The 12,885-nt window shown below is 28.2% G+C and overlaps 1 pseudogene; it reads left to right on the forward strand.

The window, feature by feature from the left end:
* The first annotated feature begins 4,601 nt into the window (after positions 1 to 4,601).
* On the forward strand, positions 4,602 to 5,525 carry LOC149885840 (uncharacterized; annotated as a pseudogene).
* The last annotated feature ends 7,360 nt before the right edge of the window (positions 5,526 to 12,885 follow it).

Raw genomic sequence — 12,885 nt, forward strand, 5'->3', positions numbered from 1 at the left:
TATAAATATTTATTAGCATTTTGAAATGTCCAACATCCTAGCATTAAAAAAGGCTGTTGATTAAGGCACGTTTTTGTGATACACTATTAAAGTAAGCTCCACTTATAAATAATAAACAGTTGAAGTAATACAAAGAAGTGATACGTGTAAAAGGAGTAAAGAAGAAGTAGTTATAATCATTTGAAATATTAAAAAGAACTTGTTTTAAAACTTTCAAAAATGAATCGGTATGAGCTGAATTTTAGAAGAAGAAGAAGAAATATGCTAAATCACATACCAAGATTTATTATTGACAGAGCCAATCCTTTAGAAATTTACAACAATATAGAATTTAAAAGGCGCTACAGATTTTCCCAAGAAACCTTTTCAATATTAGCTATTGACATTATTAACAACAACGTTAACAATCGAGGGTGCTCTCTTTCATCTGTAGAATAACTGGCGATTGCATTTCGGTTTAATGCTACTGGTTCATTCCAAGTGAGTAGATATTCAAGAAACGGTATCAGAAAATGGCACCTACTTGTTGTAGATTTTATATTTTGTTTTTAAAAAACAACATTTTATACCAACAAATGATAATATACTCAAGTAACAATAAATAAACTCCTTTAAAGAGTAATAGGAGATTTGGAAGAGCTGAAAGTTAATCAGTCAACTGTTTGTCGAGTGGTTAAAAACATTTCAACTCAATTTTGTCAAAAAAGGATATCAGTACATAAAGTTTCCAACAGAAGCTGATTCTTTGATAATTTAGCAAAGGTGATTGTAAGTTGTCATGGATCTTTGCATTTTGCTTTTAATTAAAAAATTTAAAATTTTCTTTGATAAAGAAAATATTTATATTTGTCAACAATTGTTTAGATTTTACCAAATTCAAAGATTCCTAGGATGTATAGGAGCAATAGATGGAACTCATATTCCTATAATAAACCCTAGTGGAGAAAATCCAGTAATATATCGAAACAGAAAGGTACTTTTTTCTTTAAGTTGCCAGGTCATTGCAATTCCTTCAAAAGAATTTTATCTGTTTGTGTTCAATGGCCTGGAAGTATTCTTGATTCACGAGTTTTTGCCAACTCACCTATTAAAGATATTTTAGAAGCTCGCCAACATTTTTATGTTTTAGGTGACTCTGGCTATCCTTGTAAACAATACTTGATGAACCTTTTCCTAACCCAAAAAATGAAAGTGAAACCCGATACAATAACAGTTTGAGAAATACACGCATGGAAGTTGAATGTTGTTTTGGTATATTAAAAAAATGGTTTCCTTGTCTTAACATTCCCTCATGAACAAAATTACAAAATTCCATAGCCATAATAATATCTTGTTTTGTGCTTCACAACATTGCCCTTCTACAAAATAATTATTGTGGAGGCAATGAAATACAAAATAACAATAAAGAAGATGGCGCTGAAGCATTCACAAGAGATAATTTTGGAGAAACAAAAAGAAATCAAATTGTGGAACAGTTTTTTTAAAAAATCTTTTTTGTGTCTGATTATAGATAAAACTCTAATAACAAAAACAATATTTGCAAATGTTTATACTGCATTTTATTTCAAAACAAAAAATATTTTACATTTCAAATTAATATTATTTACCAAAAAACAATTTCACTAGGAAATAAAGTAATAAATTAAAAAATTCCAAAAAAAAAAATATCTGTTATCGTTTGAAAATAATTGTCCTCAAATAGAATAATTCTGTTGCTTTTTTTTTAGTCATAATATAATTCCTACAGAAATGTTCAATGTTTAATGTTTAACGTCTTTTCGTCATTAATTACTACGCTTTGAAAGAGCGCGTTCTGTAAATGCACGCGGTCATTGGGGAAAGATCTTTTAAAGTTAAAGCGAGTTAAAACTTTTTTCCTTTTGAAATATAATTATTAGTTTAGATATATTACATGAAGAATCATATTAATAAGATAAATAATCATCGTTAAGATCATATTAAAATTGAACTAAGTATATGAAACAGTTATATATACATTTGTATGTAAAGGTTAAATTTTGTTATGAGGATTACAGTTCTTATGAAGAAAAAAAGAAGGTAAAGAGTATTGTTTGTAAATATATATTTTGTATCTTTTTAAATTTTCTAGCGTCAATTTTAAAATTTTTGTTTGCACACGTTTGCATATATGCTTTTTTGATATGTATGTGTATGTGGTAATAAGTGCTTTATAGTTGTTTTATCAATGTGTTTTTATAATAATGTTTTTATAATAATGTAAAGTGTTTTTTTACTGTTTGTGTATGTGTTAATATGTGTTATAAAATTGTTTTAAAAATGTGTTTAAATATGTATAGAAGGCATATATTTAACCTAATATACATATTTAAACACATTTATTGTGTTTGCAGTTGGAACATATGCTTTTATTATGTTGTTTCTATGTTTTCAAAGTGCTGTGACTTGGTTAATGTGTAGAGTAAGGTTTGTCAACTTTGCCAGCCAAGTGATGTACTTTTAACAGAGGGTTACATGATAGTGTTTAGTGTCAAACTGTTACTGCTTTAGGTCTAGCTGTTTTCAAGCCTTTATTATTAAAGGTTATTCTAAAAATACATAATAATGTATTTTAATAACATTTTGCGTGATGTTGTTACTTATGTTTTGTTATATATGAATGTTACCTTAAGTTATATTATAGATACATATTATATTAACTTATGGTCTGTGCTATTGTTGTGTGTTGTTGCTGTGATGTTTTTTTTGTTTTCTTTTGAGTTAATAGGCATTTGGCTTATCTTCATGTTGGTCTCTATTGTTAAAAATAGTAAATAGGTAATTTTATTAAAAATCACTTCTTTTAATCATTCACTAAAAGCCAATACAAACTATTATGCCATATATACAAATTGTTTTATCTCAATTTAATTTTTTGTCTTCAGTGCTGTTTACAACATGATTTTGCTATGAATATTTTGGAACCATGATGTTCCAGCATAAATTATTTTGTAAAAGATAACATGAAATAATAGTATTTTGCAACTACTACTCTGGTAAATCACAACAGCTTTTGTCTATATTTTTTTACACTAACTTTCATTTTTGTATGTAATACTTTTCTTATTTACTTACTTATTCATTACATTTTTTATTTTAGATTTATCAGATGATGTATTTATGTGGAATAGAAGAACGAAATATTGTAAAGTTTTGTGAGTTTTTTTAAAACGATTTTTAATAATTTTTTTTGAAGAAATACTAAAAGTCTGCAAAAAAGGGTTTACAACGTTTTTTTTTATTAATTTTTCTTTGTTAGCAGTATGATTATTATTACAATTGCATGTTTTTAAAAAATTTTTAAAATTATTATTATTATTTGCTAAGCCAATTTTTGTTCAAACATCTTCTAGCTGATATATACATTTTTAAAGTCATAAGATTATTGTATAATTTATTTTAAATGACAGTCTGCTATATTTAAAATTTATTTGTTTGTGCTATTTAGTGTAGAAAAAAAAGTTATTAGTTATTAGTTATCACTTTTTATCTTATTTTTTTAAACGAAAATTGGAATTTGAAGCTACGTTCTTTTAATGAAATTCAAAATACTGTTTCATTTAACTTTACTTTTTGACATTCTACTTTCCTCTCTGCAGGAATATGATAGATTATAATTTGTTTGAAATTTAAAAACATTAAAAATGCTTTACAATATTTCAGTTGATTACTGAAGATACTCTGTGGAAGATCTTTCCGAGAAGCTATTCAAAGTTTGCCAAAGCTTGCTCAACAGATCATGAAGAAAAAGGATGATGGAAATTCGAAGTGCGAAATAGTTTTGGACGGAATAAAGCTGTTACCCGAGTTGATCCAGAAAGCATGCCAGATTGCTTCTAATCTTCATATGACGAAAGTCAGCGTGGAGCGGGTGTTTTCTGGCCTAAAATTTCTGACTCCGGACCATGCTTTTTCTTCAAATGAATAAAGAGAATATTTGACTTTTGAATGTGTATTGACAGAAAAAAAAAAAAAAGAAAACGTTTAGAATTTCGAATTTGATGCTTAAAAATTTTGTTGAAAAAAGTGTTGTAGAAATAACCAGGCAAAGGCATAAACTTGCAAGTAAGAAACGAAATGGTATATGAAAGGGACTGATTCTTCAAAAAAATGTAATAGTTTATTTTTCATTCATTAAAAAATTTATAAATAGACGGCAGGTATACTCTTATTAGTAAATCTTATTCTTCTATTGACGTTATGAGGAGCCGGAGCCGAGTTTCGGCTGGGAGCCGGAGCGGAGCTGCGAAAAGAATTGGGCGGCTCCGCAAGCCTGATTAAAGCACTTTCAGTCACAAGCACATTTAGTCAAGAGTTTGAACACGTCGCCGATGAGTTATATTAAAAAGTGTTCAAACGCTAAATTCCTCATTTGATTTTCCAAACATTGTTAGAAAGTTAGATGAATGCAGATAAAAACATACTTTCATCTACTCTTTCATTTCTCTACTGCACCATTTAAATTAGCTTTAACAAATAATTCAAATATATTGACCAATCGGAAAGAAAAATAAATGGATATATAATACTAGCTATAAAAATCATTCATCTATAGATCTCTTTTAATTTTCTGATTCAAGGTTAGTGGAAAATAAGATAAAAATGCCAAAACGTGACAGAAGCCTAAACATGAGAGGTTATATGAAAGAAAAAAGAGATTCAGAAAAAAGAATAAAATATTATCTTGAAGAGTGCAATATTGGACAAGAGAACTGTGAGCCTCTATCTTCAACCAATAAAAATATTTCTGATGTTATCTGAAGATGCGAGCAGTGATACAGAAAAATCTTCAATCACCTTACCAAAAAGTGAAATTGAAGATTATTTAAGTAATTCGGAATCAAGTTATAGTGATGCTGATGATATTGCAGATACAGATAGTTTATACAGATATATTGATCCTCAACAAAACTTCATTGAACTTCAACAAAAGATTTTTTAAATGAGTGGTCGTTAAAATACGCTTTAAATGCGCTTTTAAATCACCTAAGCAAATTTACTCCATTTCTACCAATATGCAGACATATATTACAAAAGTCTCTTTAAAAACTTGATACAGTTTGTGTTGGTGAAGATGATTTTGTTTATCTTGGTGTAAAGAATGCTATTGAGTATTTTATGTCTGTATCAGTTAAAATTGCGAGAAAGCTTAATATAATTGTAAATATTGATGGTGCACCTATATACAATAGTAAAAAGACTTCAATTTGGCCTATATTAATTCAATTAATTGGAAAGGACTATATGCAGTTGCAATTTGGTATGGTCAGGGAAAACCAACATAATTAGCTGAGTACCTTAGCGATTTTTTTCTTAAAATGAAAGACTTGCAAAGTAATGGATATAAACAGCTGTATGTGACTATTAAAGCTTTTATTTGTGATGCACCTGCGAGAGCATCTGCAAAATGCATTATAGGGCATACTGGCTGCGAAAGATGCATGGTAGTTGGCACACAAAAGCATGGTGTAAGATTATTGGAAACAACTGGCTTCTCTTCGTACTGATGTGGATTTTAAAAGAATCCATATCAGTACGAAGAGAAAAAAGTTTCCACTCTTAAGTGAGTGAAAACTTTTTTCCTTTCGGAATTTAATTATTAGTTTAGATATAATACATAAAGAATCATATTAAGTTAAATAATCATCGTTAAGATCATATTATAATGACGTAAGTATATTTCATAGTTATAAATACAATTTTTTTAGATAAAGTAGAAAGGATTTAAAGTAGAAAGGATTTAAAGTGGAAAGGATTTTAATTTTTTATATCTTTTATATTTTTTATGTTTTAGTTTTTCTTTTAGGAATTATATTTTTATTCTTTTTTTTTTAGAAGGAAAATAGTGGTATGGATGTCATTTAAAGTTATACTAGTACTATTTCCAAAAAATGGTTATTACTTCTTTGAAATTTCTGTGATAGACTGTTTGGCTTACCTTCATGTTGGTGTCTATAGTTAAAAATGAATAATAGATAGTTTGATTATTGGAGCTTACTGCTTTTATCTAGTAAAAGCCCAGGCAACATTATGCTAAAAATACAATTTATATCTTAATTTGATTTTTTTTTTTTTTTGATATCAGGGGAAAGCGGGTAATATGGGATAGTGGGTATTATGGGATACCCCTATTATCTACTTATAGGTCAGTGCTATAAAATATTTGTTGAATTGGAAACGAGGCTATTGTCAGGAGGTTACTTCCGCAAGTATAAGTTGTTCTCTTTCAAATTATTTGCGCCTGAAAAAAGTCTTGCAAGTTTTCACCAGTGACCCTTACATTACATCGATTTTGTTACAGGACGCCAAAATAGTCCAAAAAGGTTAACTATAGTACTATATTTAGAATTTAATTAGTAACTGATCAACTATTAAACATAAAATACCTTTTAAGGGTTGTCCGTTCCACGTGGTGCATAAAAAAAAAAAAAAATTAGATGTGTGCTATATAGTGGGGTAATATGAGATACCTAAATGGGGATAATATGGGATACCATCCCATATTACGCACGTTATTTCCATTATTTTCTTTTCATCTTATTATATTTTCAATGCTAATTCTGCTTTTACTTTATTGTCAGTATTGAGCTAGTCAGGAGTTTCATTAACATTAATTATTAGTCAGGGTGTGTTAAGTATTAACTTGAGATTAAAAAATAAACAATTTTTAACCAATTTTGCTATTCATGATAAAAAAAGCTATAAAACCAACAACAGTTTCTCATTAGTATAAACCACCTTAAGATCCAACAGTTCTGTAAAAATGTTCAGAATTTTAAAGTGCATTAATTAAATAGACACTAACAACTTCCTTAACTCATATTATTAGTCATAATGATAAATGTGTTAATTTTTAAAATTTCTTTTTATGCTAAAAAAGCTTTATCATTTTTAGATATTTTTTCTTTCATACATCTTTGATTGGGGTCGCATTCAGGATTAACACATTGAAAATAGACTCTTATGTGTTCAACTCTTTTTTAAAAACAACATTTTTATGTTTTTACTTTATAAACCCTTAAGAGGTTTAAAATTGTAGAAAATAAAACGTATAAAAGTTCTCACTCTTTATTTTTTTGCTCATTTTTTTAGATGCCGAGAACATTTGAAACAAAAAAAGTGAGGCAATAGTGGTCAGCAGAAGCGATGACAGCAGCTATTAATGCCGTTAGAAAAAAAGACATGGGCTATCTAAAAGCTAGCAAACTCTTTAATAACCCTCGGTCAACTCTGGAACGCAACTTAAATGCAACGATCAAGAATTGACCAGTCTCCCGCTTGAACGAAAACCCATTTTCTCTTCCAAATTTGAATCAGATCTGGCTGATTACATAGTAGAAATGGAAGCCAGGCTTACCAGCTTAGATGTCCGTAGACTGGCCTTTCAGCTTGAAAAAATTAAAGATATTCCCAACCGTTTTAACTCTGCAAAAGAAAGAGCAAGAAAAGACTGGCTAGCATCGTTTTTAAGACGATATTCACACTTATCTATAAGAACCCCATATGAAGTTGTCATATTTTTATGGTATTTTAATTCATAAAAAAATTTTAAACTTTTATATTTGTAAGCATTAGATCAGTACCACATACTTCACATTAGCTTTTACAAAAAATTATTTTAGTTTAAAAAGATATTCATCAAAAAGTTGAATTGCAACTTTGTCCATTTTTTTACATAGAAACTATTTTGGCATAAAATTTTGTGTGCATCTATGTATAAGGAATGTTCAAATTCATCAGACTTTTATTTTATAAAAAAAATACTACTGTAAAGAAATAGAAAATCGATGCTCTTTATTTAATATGATTTTATAGAGCAAACATCACAATATAAAGAGTGATTAATATAAAGCTATATTGTTTCCATTGCATTTCAGGCAGATCTGTGATATTGTTGCCTTGGAACCCAAATCACAAAGGATCCTGGTACAAGATTCTGCAGCAAACATCAAGACAGCCATTCCAAAAGCTAATGAAGTCAATGATTCACTGCTTTGTGCTGATTATCTACTAAATTTGGCACTCCAAAATAGCTGTGAAAAAATTCCAGAAATTACAGTGGCACTCAAAGCTTGTACAGATCTTGCAACCAACACTCACAAATCTCCAGCTGCACAACAACGAATTCAAGAAGAAATTGAGGAGATTAATCAAGATACGAACAGCGTACTTAGTTTCAGAAAGATAATTACTCCAGTTTCAACCAGATGGAATTCCATTGCTATGATAATTGAAAGTGTCTTGTCAATTAGACCAGCTCTGGAATCCATTAGGAATAATCCAGGTATTATATAAATTAAAATTTATCAGTAAAACTTAAACAAAAATAATGAAATTTGAAAATTATATTAATTTTTTAAAAATCATTCAGTAACAAACATTTGTTCAAATACTAACAGTTTTCATTAATTCTTCAAAATAAATAGAGTAAAAATGAAAAGAATTATTTTCATAATTTCAAGGAAATTTCTGCCAGATTAAAAACGTTTGGTTTGGTGTAGATTTTCGGTATTAGACGGCTTTTTGCTCTAACCGGCATTTTTTTTCTCTTGTGAACTGAAGTTAAAAACGTTTCCTTTATACTATTTTGATAAAAAAAAGTAATAATTTTGAATTAACTTAATTTAATAAAAAAGCTTTATTTTCATGTAATTAAAACTTTTTATTTCAATTTATTTAAAACTTTTTATTTCAATTTAATTAAAACTTTTTTTTTCAATTTAATTAAAACTTTTTTACTTCAATTTAAATAAAACCTTTTTTACTTCAATTAAATTAAAACTTTTTTACTTCAGTTAAATTAAAACTTTTTTACTTCAGTTTAATTAAAACTTTTTTACTTCAGTATAATTAAAACTTTTTTGCTTCAGTTTAATTAAAACTTTTTTACTTCAGTTTAATTAAAACTTTTTACTTTATTTTAATTAAAGCATAAGGATTTTATTTAAAATCATCAAATTTTTAAAGAGATTTGTACGTACATTATTTTTTTTCAGCTATTGAAAAGAGATTTCCCAATTCCGGGACTGACAACAAATACTGGGCCATTGCATCACTGTTTCATCCTTACTACAGAGGCAGTGTTCTGAAAGCATTCAACCAATTTGACAATACATGCAACATGATTATCAAAGATCACCCAACTTATTTGGATCATCAAGATCCACAACCTGTACTGAATAATATTTCAGAAACTGGTACTGATAAGGATCCAATGGAGCAGCTTTTCCAATCCCAAAACTTAAAAGTACACAAGAAATTGCAAGATATTTCGCCCATTGAAAAAGAATTTAATTATTATTTCAATCTTCCATCACCTCCAAAGCAGGTTAATATTCTGCAATGGTGGAAATGTAATGAAAAAATGTTGCCTAATCTGTCCACCGAAGCAAAAAAAATTCTATGCATTCCTGAAACCTCTTGTTCATGTGAAAGACTATTCAGCTCCGCAGGAAATCTTGTATCATACAAAAGAGCGAAAATTCAACCTGAACAAGTAGACAAACTTCTCTACATTCAACAAAATTATGCCAGAGTAAAGATCAAAAAATGGATTACAGCTAGTGACTCACATTCTGGTGATGAAAATTAAACAGAGTTTTTTTAAAAAAACTTGAATATTATTGGTGCGTGAAAAAAATTTCATTTCTTGTCAGATTTGTTAGGGTAAATGTTTACTAAGAAATGTATAGTGTCTAAAGTTGGTAAAACTTACTTTTTGCCAGCAATGCAATATCCTTCAAGGTATAAAAATACCATTTTTTATGTTGTATTTTTCTTTATATAAATTTGTGTTAAAATTGTTAATAAAAGTGAATCTTTTTAATTTTGTCATTTTTTTGGTCGTTTTTTTGTTATGTTTTCAACTTTTACAATGATAACAACTATCTGAATGTTGAAAATTTCATTAAAATTTTGTCAAAATTTTGTCATTTTTGTCGTTTTTCATCGTTTTTTATCGTTTTTTTCGTTAAAAATGTTGAAAAATTTCGTTATCGTTTTCGTTAAAACGATCTTGAATGAAAATATCGTTTCGTTTCGTATCGTTATCGTTTTCAAAGTTGGACCCTTAGAAAATTGACATTTACCAATACCAAATGATCCAATCATACAGATTTCACAAAAAGAAAATCCAAAGTTTGAGAATTGGACCATACTAAAGCTTCGAGATTATTTAGGTGATTGTGGTATAAATAGAAGTGGGAACAAGCAAACCCTTGTGATCAACGCACTTGGTGCATTTAATATGAATCTTACAAGACCAGCTACTGATGTACAAGAAGAACTTCATGAGATAAATCAAGATGTTTATAAAAACTTTGTATTGAAAATGGTTTAGTACAAATTTACAATCCTCAAAATTTAAAAGATGGTTGGACTGAAGCACCTGCAAATTTTCCAGACACATTATTTCCACAAATTAATGATTATCTTACTAATAATGATGTAGGAAATGCATTTAAATAGTTGCTGTTGTTTGTTAGTTTAATTATATTTATAAAGAATTGATTTATATTTATAAACTACTTTTGATTGTACTGTTATTTTGTTAATACATAGAGCTGCTGCGATTTGTTATTTTTGTAGCAACAAAATGCTGTTTTTAACTCTTCATTCAAATCAACAATCCATCTCATCCATATTATCCTCTCTCCTCCTCCGCTGCCTCTTTGCCAAAAATGAGGCCGGAATGATACATTTATTTTTCCCCTATGGAGCGAGATCAACAACATTCTGACTTTTTTTTATTATCCTAATTATTATTTTACCCAGCGAACACAAAACGTTCAAGAAACGTTCGTAGAACATTAGAAACGGTCGGGCACGTTCTAAGAACAATCCTTACGTTCTTCGCTTGTACATGAACGTTTTGTGTTAGCTGGGTATCTTAATGTTGTTTTTTTTTATTATCTATCTTTTATTACTTATCAATTCTTATTGTTAATGTTTTTATCAAACTTTAATTTTTTTAAATTGTTTTTTAGTTGTTTTTCTATATTATTTTCATCATCTGATTAAGTTTTAAATGTGCCATTTTTTAAAAATCTCTGTTCCTTTATTCACATAGGCAGCTGCTACGCTTTTTTTTTTTCAACCACCTAGATTCTAGTCTCAACTCCTAATTTTTATCAATAATCCCTCTCACCCAGATTATGCCCTTTCACCCAGATTATTCCCTCATATTCATCTCTACCTTCATGTAAGGCTGGAAGGATACATTTATTTTCATTATATGGACACGAGATCCACAGCATTCTGACATTTTTTTGTTATCATTATTGTTTTAACTTAAAGTTTTCTTTTCTTTTTTAACATATATCTCTTATTACTGTTAATGTATTCAAGCTTAAAATTTTTCTCTATAATTTCTAGTTGCACTTCTGAATTATTTTCATAATTCGTTTCAGTTTTTAAAACATCATTTTTTAACTTTTTTTTAAATTTTTTTTATTCCGTTATGTTTTTCAGGCAGGGTTTTTATTGTTGTTGGTGTTAGTTTTGATGCATTGTTGTTGTTTATTGTCCTTGTGATACTTTTAAGTTAATGTTGTTGTATTATAAAATTCCTTTTATCCCTTATCATATTTGTAATTGATTATAACTTATATTGTTTATGGCTTTTGTCAAACTTATTTAATTCTTTGTATTAGTGTAGTTGTTGGTTGTTTTTATTGTATTTAAGAATGCTTTTTATTATTCAATCTTGTAACTGTTAATTATCTTTAAATATAGTTGTTACTGTCTTTTTTTATTATTATTATTATTATAGGTTTGAATTGCTCTTACTTAATTAAAATAATTACGTATTTTCGCAGGTGCTGTAAAAACTTCCGTAATTAAAAGAGCCCTTATTGCACGTTCGAGCATTAGTTAAGCTAAAGAATTCACCAATTCAAAAAGATGTTATGAACTGTATTTGAACGCATTACGTTGAGGAGTTTAATACTAATGTGGTTCGAACAAGTAGAAAATCCTAAAATTTTAACAATTTGTACTTATATTTTTCAGCCACTGAATTTTTAGGATAGAAGTAATATTTTTTGTTCTTATATATAAGTATGCTTGATATTTGTGCTTTCGCATTTCCATTTTAAAGTTTAATTTAAGAAACTGTATAATCTAATTGATATAAAAACAATTTTAGTTCCTTGTTAGTCCTATTTATGTATTATTAATGAATAGCTAAAATAACACAATTCTCTAAGATTTTTAATATGTATTACGGATGTAAACTATTTGTATTTTACAAATAAATATAAATACCATGAGTAAATATGTTTTACTATTATTTTCCAAATAGATGATAACATTCACAAAGAATGTATTTTATGAAATATTCCTATGCATTAAATATCATTAACTTGATATTAATGAAGGACAATTAATAATAAAACTTATTAATTTTCTTTTCACAATAACGGGTGACAACTAAAGAACGAGACTGGATTTAAAGACACATATCTCTTTAAAGAAGTAGGATAAAACAAAAAGGAAAAATGTTCTAGAAAGTATTTTTATTCTAGTTTTTATATATATAATCAGTTGTTCTCAATTAAACCATTTCTTCTGACTTTATCAACTAGGCCTGGTATAGACTGAGCTAGGCTCCGTAGGAGCTCAATATCAATTTTATTAAGGCAATAATTGATTCTAGAACGTAATTTTTTAAGATTTTCTGCATGCCAATTATTCTTGTAGACAAGGCCTTTCAAAATACTCCAAAAATTTTCGATAGGACGACATTCTGGCAAGTTTGCAGGGTTATCCGCTTTCTCAACATAATGCACGTTTTCCTTGTTTAGGTACATGATTAATGTTTTTGCATAGTGAGATAATGCTAAATCTGGCCAGAATACATATGCACCA

This window comes from Hydra viridissima, unplaced genomic scaffold (genome assembly GCF_058129835.1).
Source record: "Hydra viridissima isolate aposymbiotic clone 2 unplaced genomic scaffold, HvirCarnegie_v1 scaffold_7, whole genome shotgun sequence".
Classification (NCBI taxonomy): Eukaryota; Metazoa; Cnidaria; class Hydrozoa; order Anthoathecata; family Hydridae; genus Hydra; species Hydra viridissima.